This window comes from Saccostrea cucullata, unplaced genomic scaffold (assembly GCF_032062105.1).
Source record: "Saccostrea cucullata isolate Sc308-1 unplaced genomic scaffold, CSIRO_AGI_Scuc_v1 ctg11071, whole genome shotgun sequence".
NCBI classification, from domain to species: Eukaryota; Metazoa; Mollusca; class Bivalvia; order Ostreida; family Ostreidae; genus Saccostrea; species Saccostrea cuccullata.
In genome coordinates this window covers 7,161-19,447 of record NW_026922218.1, presented here as the reverse complement: position 1 = coordinate 19,447, position 12,287 = coordinate 7,161, and the positions used below count along the sequence as shown (strand labels likewise).

General features: G+C 31.0%; 1 long non-coding RNA gene across 1 annotated transcript; it reads left to right on the top strand.

The window, feature by feature from the left end:
• The first annotated feature begins 10,437 nt into the window (after nucleotides 1-10,437).
• Nucleotides 10,438-11,995, top strand: LOC134261408 (uncharacterized). Its single transcript, XR_009990812.1, has 3 exons — nucleotides 10,438-10,472; nucleotides 11,424-11,484; nucleotides 11,627-11,995. It is a non-coding gene; the product is annotated as an uncharacterized LOC134261408 (long non-coding RNA).
• The last annotated feature ends 292 nt before the right edge of the window (nucleotides 11,996-12,287 follow it).

Sequence of the window (12,287 nt, the reverse complement as noted above, 5' to 3'; positions counted from 1 at the left end):
AAATAACACCAGGTTATAAATTCAATATATTTTCCCAATTAATTTTTTTTCTACACAGTTGTAATACTATGCAGGTGCATGCCCTCTAAAGTCATTGAAAGGACCTTGTTAGTAACTGTTCCTTGATCTTTCAGTTACATCTACCATTTAGTCATTCTGAATTGCAGGTCTTTTTATTAAATAATATGCTTATTTTTGGCTCACTTGGTCAGAGACTAGAAAAGCTTATGTGATAGTACGGTGTCAGTTGTATGTACATCTGTTTGTTTGTCCATCTGTAAACATTTTTTTAATGCTACATCTACCTTTGACCTTGGACCTTATACCTTAACCTGTGAACAGTTAGAGGCATTTATACCTGCTGTTCAATCCAATTCATGTATTAATAATAAATAAAATACTGTAAACCAACTTTTATTCGCAACGACTTTATTTCGATTTACCGGGAGTAAACTAGTTCACGACTATAAATTTTCGCGATCAAGCCATTTTTGGAACTTTTTAATAGAAAAAGAGATTTTAAGGACCCGATAGCGGCGAGAAATTTTCGCGATGACAAGGCTCTCGCGAACCTCGCGAAAATTTCTCGCACGCGAATAAAAGTTGGTTTACAGTACATGTATATTCTAAATGCTGAATTAGGTCTTGGCTCTCTCTTGTTTTAGCCATGCCTTCTCCATCTGGTTGGAGAGTGCCTGGGCAGTGTACCAGATGACGTGTTTGATGAACTGACCGAGTCCGACTTCTCTGAGGAAGACAACCACTTCCTGTCCTGCTTTGTGAGGTGTTACCTGGTGGCTCAAGGGAGACAACCACTGGCTCTGCTGAACCGATGTGTGGATGCCAGTCTCAATCAAGCAGACAGGTTATCATGTGTGAAATAAAAAGTTAACTTTCATAGAAAGCTATATAATATATATAGGATCTCACTTGGATTGAGGTCAGATATGATCATTTGTATCCAACAAGTTTTACTATTATCTATGACCAAAGTAGAATGATCCCAATTCGTTTCATGTTAAACTATAAATGTACCATGGGCATTCATGTCCTTGGGACATATCTCTAGCTTTCTTCTTTTGAGCACACATCAGTAGAGCTACAGTCTCATCAGTGCCCTAAACTGACTAGGTGGCCACAGTTTATACAGAATATAATATTGAGATTCACAATAATTTTCCAGTGATACAGATGACCTGTTGGCTCTATTCTACCACACATTTTGGTGACCAGTATAATAGTTATATGTATATTTTCCAGTGATACAGAAGACCTGCTGGCTTTATTCTACCACACATTTTGGTGACCAGTATAATAGTTATATGTATATTTTCCAGTGATACAGATGACCTGCTGACTTTATTCTATCACACATTCTGGTGACCAGTATAATAGTTATATGTATATTTTCCAGTGATACAGATGACCTGCTGACTTTATTCTACCACACATTTTGGTGACCAGTATAATAGTTATATGTATATTTTTCAGTGATACAGATGACCTGCTGGCTTTATTCTACCACACATTTTGGTGACCAGTATAATAGTTATATGTATATTTTCCAGTGATACAGATGACCTGCTGACTTTATTCTACCACACATTCTGGTGACCAGTATAATAGTTATATGTATATTTTTCAGTGATACAGATGACCTGCTGGCTCTATTCTATCACACATTCTGGCACATCTCTCAATCCAAAGCGGAGTCCAATGGAGTCCAGCATCAACTTCAGTGGCTGCTAGAACTCCTAGGCCACACTAGAAATGTGTCAACTGGGGCCATTGCCCTATCTGACAAAGTCAATATTGATAAGGTAAAACCCTTTGTTCTTATAAATGATCTGTCTCCAAGACCATAAACTGAAAACAGACTTAACATTTCAAACCATTATAATTTCTGAAATATTTTGATAGTGAACCCAAATTTAAATCATATGCTTAAATTGCAATGCTATACTCTATTCTCTGACCTTATTTATGGGTGCCGCCATGTTTGGATCACGTGACTTGACGCCATGAAGGTGCTGATAACGTCATAATTCGGTCATACTCAATGCAGTAACTTTTCTCCGTTATTCATTAATTTATTGGCATAATTCTAATACAAACACGCGTTTATATTAAGTTAAAGTTAACTGATTCATTCTTTTATTTGGTTTTTTTTCTCTTCATTCTTTGTATAATTAAATGTTTTAAAATCAGTATTGATCGATTGATTGTTATTGTTTAAGGCCAAGTTGGTTATATTTTACCCGTATTTCGGAGGTTTGATAAATATTACGCCGGGTTTTCTTTGAAATAAATTTTAGCAAGATTATAAAAGGCAAAAACTTATATAAGTAAGAAAGAATGTCAGATCTTTTACACAGAGAGAGAGAGAGAAAGAGAGGGGGGGGGTCTCAAGTAAAATTGTAACAGGTGATTTGTAAACTTGTTTTGAAAATAAATATTAGCATACAAATACAAACAAATGTATGACTGATACAATTCATGTTTTAATTTTTGCGATAAAAGTTCATTAATAAGGCCATATAAAATTAAAGAGTCCCGCAATTTGTCAAACTTATATAAGTCTATTGAAGAATAAATCGGCAATAAAAGCAGTTTAAAGAGAGAGAGATAGAGAAGGCAGAGAGGGGGGGTATAGATACTCAAGTAAAATGTAGAGAGATTGTAACTACATGTAACAGGTGATTTGTGTGACTTTGCTTTGAAATAAAAAAAATATCTTGTTTTTTTTCAAGAATAATTATTATTTTGCATAAGAAGTCACGCATACACAATTTATTGGTATCCCCACCTCATTTTGTTCAAATGTGCCGTATTAAATGTGTACAAATTTGTTAATTAACATAAATATTTAATTTTTGTGATGATTTTTTTTTAAATATTAATAAACTGTACGTGTTGAAATTAGGCATTATCCATATAATATAAATTAACAATTATAAAAAATAAAAAATAAAATCCGGGCAAATTAGGATGAGAATCCTCGTGTGTTAAATTGGTTATCCATGGCAAACGAACAACTAGGATATTTTAAAGAGAGGCGAGTTGACGACTAATCCTTCCATTTCATAAGTGAAACATACAACCTACCCCTTCTCCTATTTTTTCACATTAAAAAAATCTGCGTGCCATGGGCGTTATAAGTGACGACAAAATCTCTTCCAGGCCCGACACATCTACATCTGTCATTGTGAATATTTTTGTCTAAATTTCTGAAGGGCTACATGCGCATGGTTTCAATATTATTACAGGTAGATCAAAAAAATCATTTACATAATTAGTCACCCTCCCGGCGCCTATATTATACCGGTATTATGATAAATCCAGAACTAATGAATTTTAAAAAAAAAGGTACTTCAATTTTCTCCGTTTTTCCTCGATTCCTGTACAGGACTTGGGGAGAAACGCGGTTGAAGTTTTAAGTTACTTAATATACATCTGTATATACTAGTATATACTTTAAAACTTATTAATACCTGTGTGATAAAATTTATAATTAATTCATTTTTTTATTTAAAAAAAGGCTGAAGATGTTTTTCATAAAGCAAGGACTGATTTTGAAGAGCATGCAACAAGTCAGTTTAATGCTCACGCAAGGCTATACCAGTACTTCCCATTTTTTAAAAGTCAAACGGTTTTATTTTCCTAAATGATTTCACATGTGTGGAATCATTTCATAAAACGACAATCGTGTTTAATATTGCAGCACACTCTAGCATAATTTTTTCCTTCTCAAATGTTATAAAATGTAATACATGAAAGAAAGTCATGTTTTTTTTTTTTAAAATGCGATTTTAAACAGGAGGGCTGTTCATATACATGTATATATAGAAATTAGAAATTTAGACATAGAAAGAAAGTACACATAATATCCAAACAACTGTGAACTAAAACATGCCTTCGCAAATTGTAGAAAAAATTATAATAAATATTAAACACGAAATAATCTTTTTTAATCAACTTTTTACAATAGTTTAGCAGAAGAAATAAACTCAGCACATTTCACCACAAAACTCTAATAAATTTTGGAATAAGATAAAAGAAAATAAATCAAAGAAAACTAATGCAGAAGCACATTGTATATCACTTCAGATTTTTTTGATCATTACACACATCGCTACTGAACATACAATATGCTGATGAAGAAAACTCAAAATACAAATTTATCACCCGTTTACTCAATACTGAACCAAATCCATTAGACTTTTTGTTTACTCAAGATGAAATTAAACAAAGCATTTTAAAACTAAAAAATGGTAAAAGTGCAAAATGTTATGACAAATCTTAAATGAATTTATTAAAACAAAAAATACTTCTCTTTTACCAATTCTTACTTTTCAAAACTGTTCAATATTTTACTAAAAAAATTTTTATGGAAAAAATTTTGCTTTTCCTTCGATATGGATTTTACCTATCACTTATTACTTTTTTATACAAAAATGGTGACCCTAATAATACAAACAATTATAGAGGTCTCAGTGTTACAAGTTGTTTAGGAAAACTTTTTACAGGCCTTCTACAGAAACGCTTAGATAATTATCTTGAGTCAAATAACCTACTAAGCCAATATCAATCTGGATTCTGAAAAGGTCATAGTTCCACAGACAATATATTTGTATTAAAAACACTTGTAAACAAATATCTTTATGCATTAAAAACAGTCTCTATTAATATGTGTGTTTTGTAGATTTTTCAAAAGCATTTGATACTGTTTTTGTGTGTCATCATCCACTTTTATACAAATTGAATAAAAAGGGTATTGGTGCTAACTTTCTCAAACTTTTAACAGACATGTATTCGAACACATATAATTGTGAAATTCATGGTCCCTGCTCCCAAAAAAGACACATCAAAATTAGTATGACTATCGTTCTTTAAAGCTAGACTTTAGGAGTCAAGCTTCTGATGATAATTTAACAAGTATAAAGCCCTCTTCTAAAATTTTTGTTCATGATGTTGTGAATTATTTCAAGAATGTAAGCGAACATCTATTGACCAAAAAAAAAAAAAAAAAGATACTATGCCAATTAAAAAACATTCATGTTTTTTCTGATTTGGGAGTGGGCTTGGTTTTAGTGAAAATCAAAATCAAAATTGGTTCACCTTTATTTATTTAGCAGAAATTATGAGGAAAAGTGACTCTTCCATATTTGTTGTTGCCACACTGTGTGTTTTCAATATGTCAAATATATACATGTATAAAACGATTTCTTTGAAAATTTTCTTTGTCCTGATGAATAGGCAAAGTTAGATTTTATTATAATCACAAAATGATTGTTCAAAATTATGAAATATGAATATAAATTATTTGGGTGTTGTGTTTATACATGTATTGTTATACCATGTATAATTTGCTGCTGAACAGCTTTTAAAAATCAGACAAGTAAAATATGAATGATAAGAGTTTTACCTGTTATTAAATCAAATTTTACATTGTAAATGTTAATTTTTCTGCTGAAATAAATGTGAAATTATATCATAGTAATCTCTCCAATGATAATGGTTGTGTTGTTTTAACAATTGTCATAACATATGGCCTGTGAAATATTCCATAACTGACTTTAAATGTGAAGAGTTTTGGGTTTTCAGACCAGTCCTATTCCATTACTTGTTTAAACAATGTTGTATTTTCAGCTTGTATAGTTTTGGGATATATTAGGGGTACACAGATTAATTATCTAGACCTAATGCTGTATTTTTCATGTAGAGTTTGGGGTTCGCTTGGTTGCGGCAGCCATCAGTATGTGGACTAGCCTCCACTGCCTCTGTGTACATATATTCTTAAAATATTATATGAGTCCTTTCCAGGAAGGTCATGACTTGACCTTGGGCAGGTGCCAGCAGAGTCCATGATTATAACAATATTTAGTGAGCCATGGAATCAGATTTCACTAAAGAAGTGACAAAAATTCCTTACAGTATTATTGATAATTTTTGCATTTAAATTTCTTGTCCTCTCAGAATACAGAGATAAATGAAAGTTACAAAAATAAATATTTTTAGTTCTTTGAGCCAAATATCTCACATAACTTTGAAAAACAAAATTGCAACAGTATATATTTTAATGCAGATTTGATATATTAGTAACTCACATATCAAAAGTTTAGAAAAATTCACTCAGGGGAAAGTTAGCATTTTATAGATTAAAATTAGGGATCAATATGAATTTAGAATTACCCATTTGTACACAAAGTTGAGCTTTGTATGAAGACAGCCTGTAAACAATAGCCAATTAGCATTAAAAGTTGTTGTTTTAACCTGTATTTTTATGCAATCAACAAATAAAAAAATATATATATTTTAATTTTCAAAGAAGTTTTGACTTCCACACCAGCCAAATATCATCTTCACATAGGCCTATATAATGGTTGCAATATTACCATTCATGTAAACAAAAAAGTATGGAACGCTGTTACTCATGTAAATTGTATGTGAAATTCCTAAATGTGAACATGTTTACTTTCATTTTATTTGTCCAAAGTATGATGGACAATTATTCCCCAGTAGTTTTGCAATTATACACAAGATATATTTAAAATGTAAACACATTTACACAAAATAAGTCAAAACAGTCTTTCATTAGAAAAACTTATCAACCAAGTACAATGTATATTTCAACTGCTATCAAGATTATATTTTGATTAAATATCTTGAAAATTTATAGAAATTTGACATTTTTAAAAAAAGTACAAAATTTATGAATCACATAATAGGATTTGATTTGAAAAGTTAAAAAAAAATCAATATTTGTTCACCTCATATTTCTCACTTTTATGATACTGTGTGATTCAAACAATTTTTTTGTTAATTTATGCTATGCTTATGTCATGTTCATGACTTATATAAAAAGCCAATTGATTTATTGTTTTTCAATAAAGTGAATTTGCAATACATGTACAAAAGCTGCATTATGTTTATAGTAATTAAAATAATTCAAATGGAATCGTTAGACGTATTAAATGTTTTTTTAAAATTCTTAATGTAACTTTTTAACAAAATATTTTAAATTATTTTTAAATAAACTTCTCCTTGTAATCATATGGTCATTTTTGCAAGTAAAATTATGAATTATTGAAGCTAACATAGGACTGGTGACAACGGCGTTTTCATGAACATGCTTTAGAATGTGAACAATCTGGAACACTTTCAAAGTAACTTCTTAATAAATATTAAACAAAGAAATATAATCTTTCTAGTATAATTGTATATTGTTTAACGTCTCAAATTTTTCATGCATATGGAGACGGCACCACTAGCCGGTGTGCACATTTTGTTCTATACTTAGCACTTTTTAGCAGTGATCTTACCTACTGCAACACGGGACCTCGGTTTATAAAATTATATACAAAACGTCAAATACAAAAAGAGCAGATGCTCTAACCACTGCACCATGCGGGTGAATTCCTAATTGAAGCCAAAGTCTTATAATTTCTATTACTGTCAGGATAAAAATATTTGGGGAAAATATAAAAACTTAATTATACTTTTACATATGAACACACACATGTATAAAAATTGACTACGTTAGAGTTTAACATTTAATTCTTACTTACACACATTTGGCTCGCTCTCTTTTACTTCATTCCATTTGTGTAAGTGCTTTTATTTGACCTTAGATTTTTTATATCAATAAGAATAAAATAATCTACTGTGTGCTTTCAATTGCCCCCACCCTCTTCAAGTAACATTACATAACAACGGTTTGAAATACATTAAGATTTAAGAAGGGTAACAATATAATGATTATTTAAAAATGCGCAGGACCTTTGCACGAACATTTCACGATATTTTGTACTCAATGCAATTTAATTACTGTTGAAACTTGGTCAACAATGATCATTTTCAAGTGATAACAATTTCAAATTTTATCCAAATTCACTTCATATTATTGAATGTAGTTGAGGGTTATACTCAAAAAAAAAAAAATATTTTTAGGTCTATCTTGGAGCCAATTTTGCTTTTATTATTGTCTTTTAGAGATTAAACAGTTGTATAATACTTTACTTTGTTAAATTTTATTGTGTGTTTGTATGTTGTGTGGGGTGGATTGAATTTTTATGTCATGAAATCAAATTTTGTACTTTTCCTACGATGCATATTTTTTTTTATTTGTTCTTTTATACCTTAAAATTCTATAAACTTTCAACATCTTTTTTGCCATGGACAACACAACTACAATGTAATCTATCTTTTGCTGTGTGTAAAAAAATTTCAGATTTCAAATATTTTTGACAAAAAAAAAATAACAACCTACCTAATCCAGCTAAAAATATATAAATCTATTCGGGGAGACTGGGGTTGTTGGTTTCCCACAATTTTCTTCATATGCGGGGAAAACCGTTGTTACAGGAGGGATTCAGGTTTTTTTTTCATTCAAATTGCTGAATTTTCACAAAAAATTCTAATGGGGGATGTCCCTGATTATTTCTCACATTATTTGCGGATATTACCTTTCATATGAATTAAAACATTTTTATTGTTTCTTGACTTTTGGTGATTGAGTATATTCGTGCTATATTTAGCATTGCTGAATACTGAAATTTTTCATGTAAATTCAGTTATATAATATATCCATGGTTACCACCTATTTACATAAATTTTCTAAATAATTTCTTTGAAGCATTTATGGCAAAAGAATGCATTTTGAGTATGTGTGTAAACTAATAGTGACTGTATTCTTTTATAAAGGTTCATTGTTCAAAAGTAGGTGATATTCTCAATTTTTCTGTTTCCATGGCAACCAACACATATAGCAACCAAAATTTCATATTTTTCCCCAGGTTATTCAGTTAAGTTTATTTCCCTACTTACATGTTTTTTTTTTAAACCAATTTTGGCTTTACATTGTTCGATTAACATTTAATCAGAGTGAACACAATACGTCCCAATAATGACCTCAATTTTTCAATTTTCCCATGTATAAATTTTTCTAAACTTTTTGTTATATATTCAGATCATATCATAAATTGATTAAAACTAAGTTTTGAAACTGTTGCAATTAGTTCACATTTTGATGGAAAATTTGATAATTTGACTAGACTATAATGCTATGGCCATTTGTGCGGTGTGCGTCGTGCGGTGTGCGTTAACTTTTTAGAATATGGGCCATATAAAGCCCTCTGGCCAATAAAATTTTGAAATTCATTGGCCATGTTACCATTTAAAAAAACAAGGGTTGGGACCCTAAAACATCTAGATAATCAGGAAAACAAAACCAAAAGTACTGGTTGCAAAAAAATCTTCTTCTCCAGAACCACCAGGCAGATTTTCACAAAACAAACATTCATGATATGGGATTCTGATTTGGGCATTGGGCTCTAAGGTTTATAGTGAAAATGCAAAAAATTTTAAAATATATTTTCACCTTTATTTATTTAGCAGAAATTATGATGATCATGTTAAAATTAAGTGACCTACTTTTTTATTTGTTGTTTACACACTGTTGGGTTTTCAGGACACTTTAAGTCAATTATTTATCATACATGTATTGAAAACACATTAAATCTTTGAAAATTTTTGTCTTTATGCTCCTTTTTAGAACATTTCAAAAGTGTTTCAGACAGAATAATGAATGATCAAATGTGCTCATATGTTCAAAATTATGAAATATGTCATGCCCTTTTAGAATTTTGACATTTGTTTTCAATTGTTTAAAAGGCATATTTTGATTACCTTCACCCTTATACATGTATTGTTATACCATGTATACTGTAGTTGTGAACTTGTGAGGGTTCTGACTTTTAAAAATACAGACAAGTAAAATATGAAACTTTGATTAATGCAGTTTTTACCTGTTAATAAAAAACACGGTGACCTACTTTATATTGTAAAATGCTATAATGTTCCCACATAATAAATGTGAAAAGTAGATCATAGTAATCTCTCCAAAGATGGGTCATGGTTGTGTTGTTTTAACATATTGTATTTCTGGTACTTTTTTAACATCAAACTTTGTTAGTTTATGCCTGTGGTTTTATTCCATTAATTGTCACAGTGACTTGCTGTATGATTGGCTTAGAATTATCAAACTTTTGGGTTTGGTTGGTTGCATCAGTCCTATTCCATTAATGGCTAAATGTTTAGACTTAATGTTGTATTTTCAAACTTTGTAGAGTTTTGGGTTTGATTGGTTGCAGCAGTCACTATGACCTACTTACATTTTATGGCTATACCTAATGCTGTATTTTTCAGAATTGTAAACTTTGTTAGTTTATGCCTCTTGGGTTGCAGCAGCCATCAGTATGTGGTCACGGTGACAGCCTCCACTGCCTCTGTGTACAATATAGAATCATCAAACTTTGTCAGTTAATGCATCTTGGGTTTTCCAAGAAGGTCATGACTTGACCTTGGGCAAGGTGACCTACTTTTGCAGATCCTATACATATTGGCGTAGAATCTTACATATCTTAGTTTGTCTATTAATGCATCTTGAGCCATGGAATCAGATTTCACTAAAGGTCAGTGACAATCATGGTTTTTTTTTTTTAGACCATTCCTTAAAATATTATTGATAATTTTTGCATTTAAACTTTTTATCAGATCCTCTAGGTTTTAGGATACTTAGGGTTAGAGGCTTCAAATACAAGTGATAGGTTGTACAATTTATCAGAAGTGCGATTCAAGGCCCTTGGGCCTCTTGTTATTCATAATCTCAAATTCACACATATCTTAAAGTTTAATCTCAGTCCTATTGAGTTCAAGATGACAAGTTTAAAACATATACAGTCAAATCTCATCTCAAACTGAATGGGACAGGAAAAACTTTGAGATATCCAATGATTTGAGATATCGAGTGTAAAATACTTAAAGAATAAGTTACTGTAAACCAACTTTTATTCTCGTGAGAGAAATTTTCGCGAAGTTCGCGAGAGCCTTGTCATCGCGAATATTTCTCGCCGCGAACCAGTCCTTAAAGTCTCTGCGTCTATAAACAACAGATCAAAAAAGGCCTGATCGCAAAAATTAATCTTCGCGAACTAGTTTAACCCCAGTAAATCCCGAAATAAAGTCTTCAGGAATAAAAGTTGGTTTACGGTATTGGGACCTCTAAATCACTTTGACATATCCATGCTATTTGAGATATCTGTGTTCTAGATACCAAGGTTCAACTGTATATCCTTCAAAGAGCACAACTTTTAAATTTAACCTTTTCAAACACTTGGTTTTTTTTCATTATTATTGCAAAAATATAATTATTTACATGTATTGTATAAAAACCTTGTCTGTTCATGACTTTAAAAATATGTAATACAGTATAGCAGAATGACAGTAAAATACAGTGAAAGTGGAGCAAATAAAGTAACTATATATATGATTCACTGTATCTAGTTAATGTATATTCACTATTTTTAGAATAGCAGTATATCCTGATCAGTATACAGCAGTATATTGTGTATAACATGTTTCAGGTTCTGGACTGGCTAGCTTTAATGCAGCGCAGGCAGAATTCCACCTTACAATCTCTATCAGGTGAGCTGAAACTAGAATACCACATTTAAGGTTAAGTTTTGAGTTCTTAATTCTTTAATTGCATAGACACCTGATTTTTAAAAACGTTTTAACACTATTATATTTCAGTATTTTAAAATTGAGTTGTTTTGACATTTTCTAGCTGCTGAGGTTGGCCTGAAGCATTCTGCCGAGTTCAGGAGAGCTCAGGCCTGGACTGATATTATACAAAGATATCCCACAGTCTCTGTAAATTAGTCTTCATTGTAGAGAACAACAGACATTAAAAAAAAAAAAATTCTGCTACTATACTCAACAGTGCTAACATAGGAAAGTGTTTCAGTAGATAGTTAATTCTCCAGCTATTGTCTATGTAAAGCACTGAACACATACTTGGGCATTAAGAATTTTAATAAGTTGAAAATTCAATCTTCTTCAGTAAATGAAACTGATGTCCTTCACAGGAATAGTACATTGTTATATCTCCTTCCATATTTCAATAAGAAAATCTTCTATTGCTGTAGAAGATATCTCCAGACGCCAAAGACAATTATTAATAAACTAAGACAAAACTTTGCATCTTTTTCTGTGTTTGAATAAATTTATCATTGTGTGTTTGTACTTAAATATTATGAAATATTGGCAAGTTTCTAAGGATTAACAGAGCTCTAATAAGCTTTTGCAAACTGTTGAGTTACTAAATGATCAGGAGAAGAAGAGATTTATGACTTTGATAGCTGTACCCTGGTTCCCTCAGGAGAAGAAGATTTTCCCCTTGATTTATGACTTATATGATATTAACTAACAGTATTCAAGCTCAATAC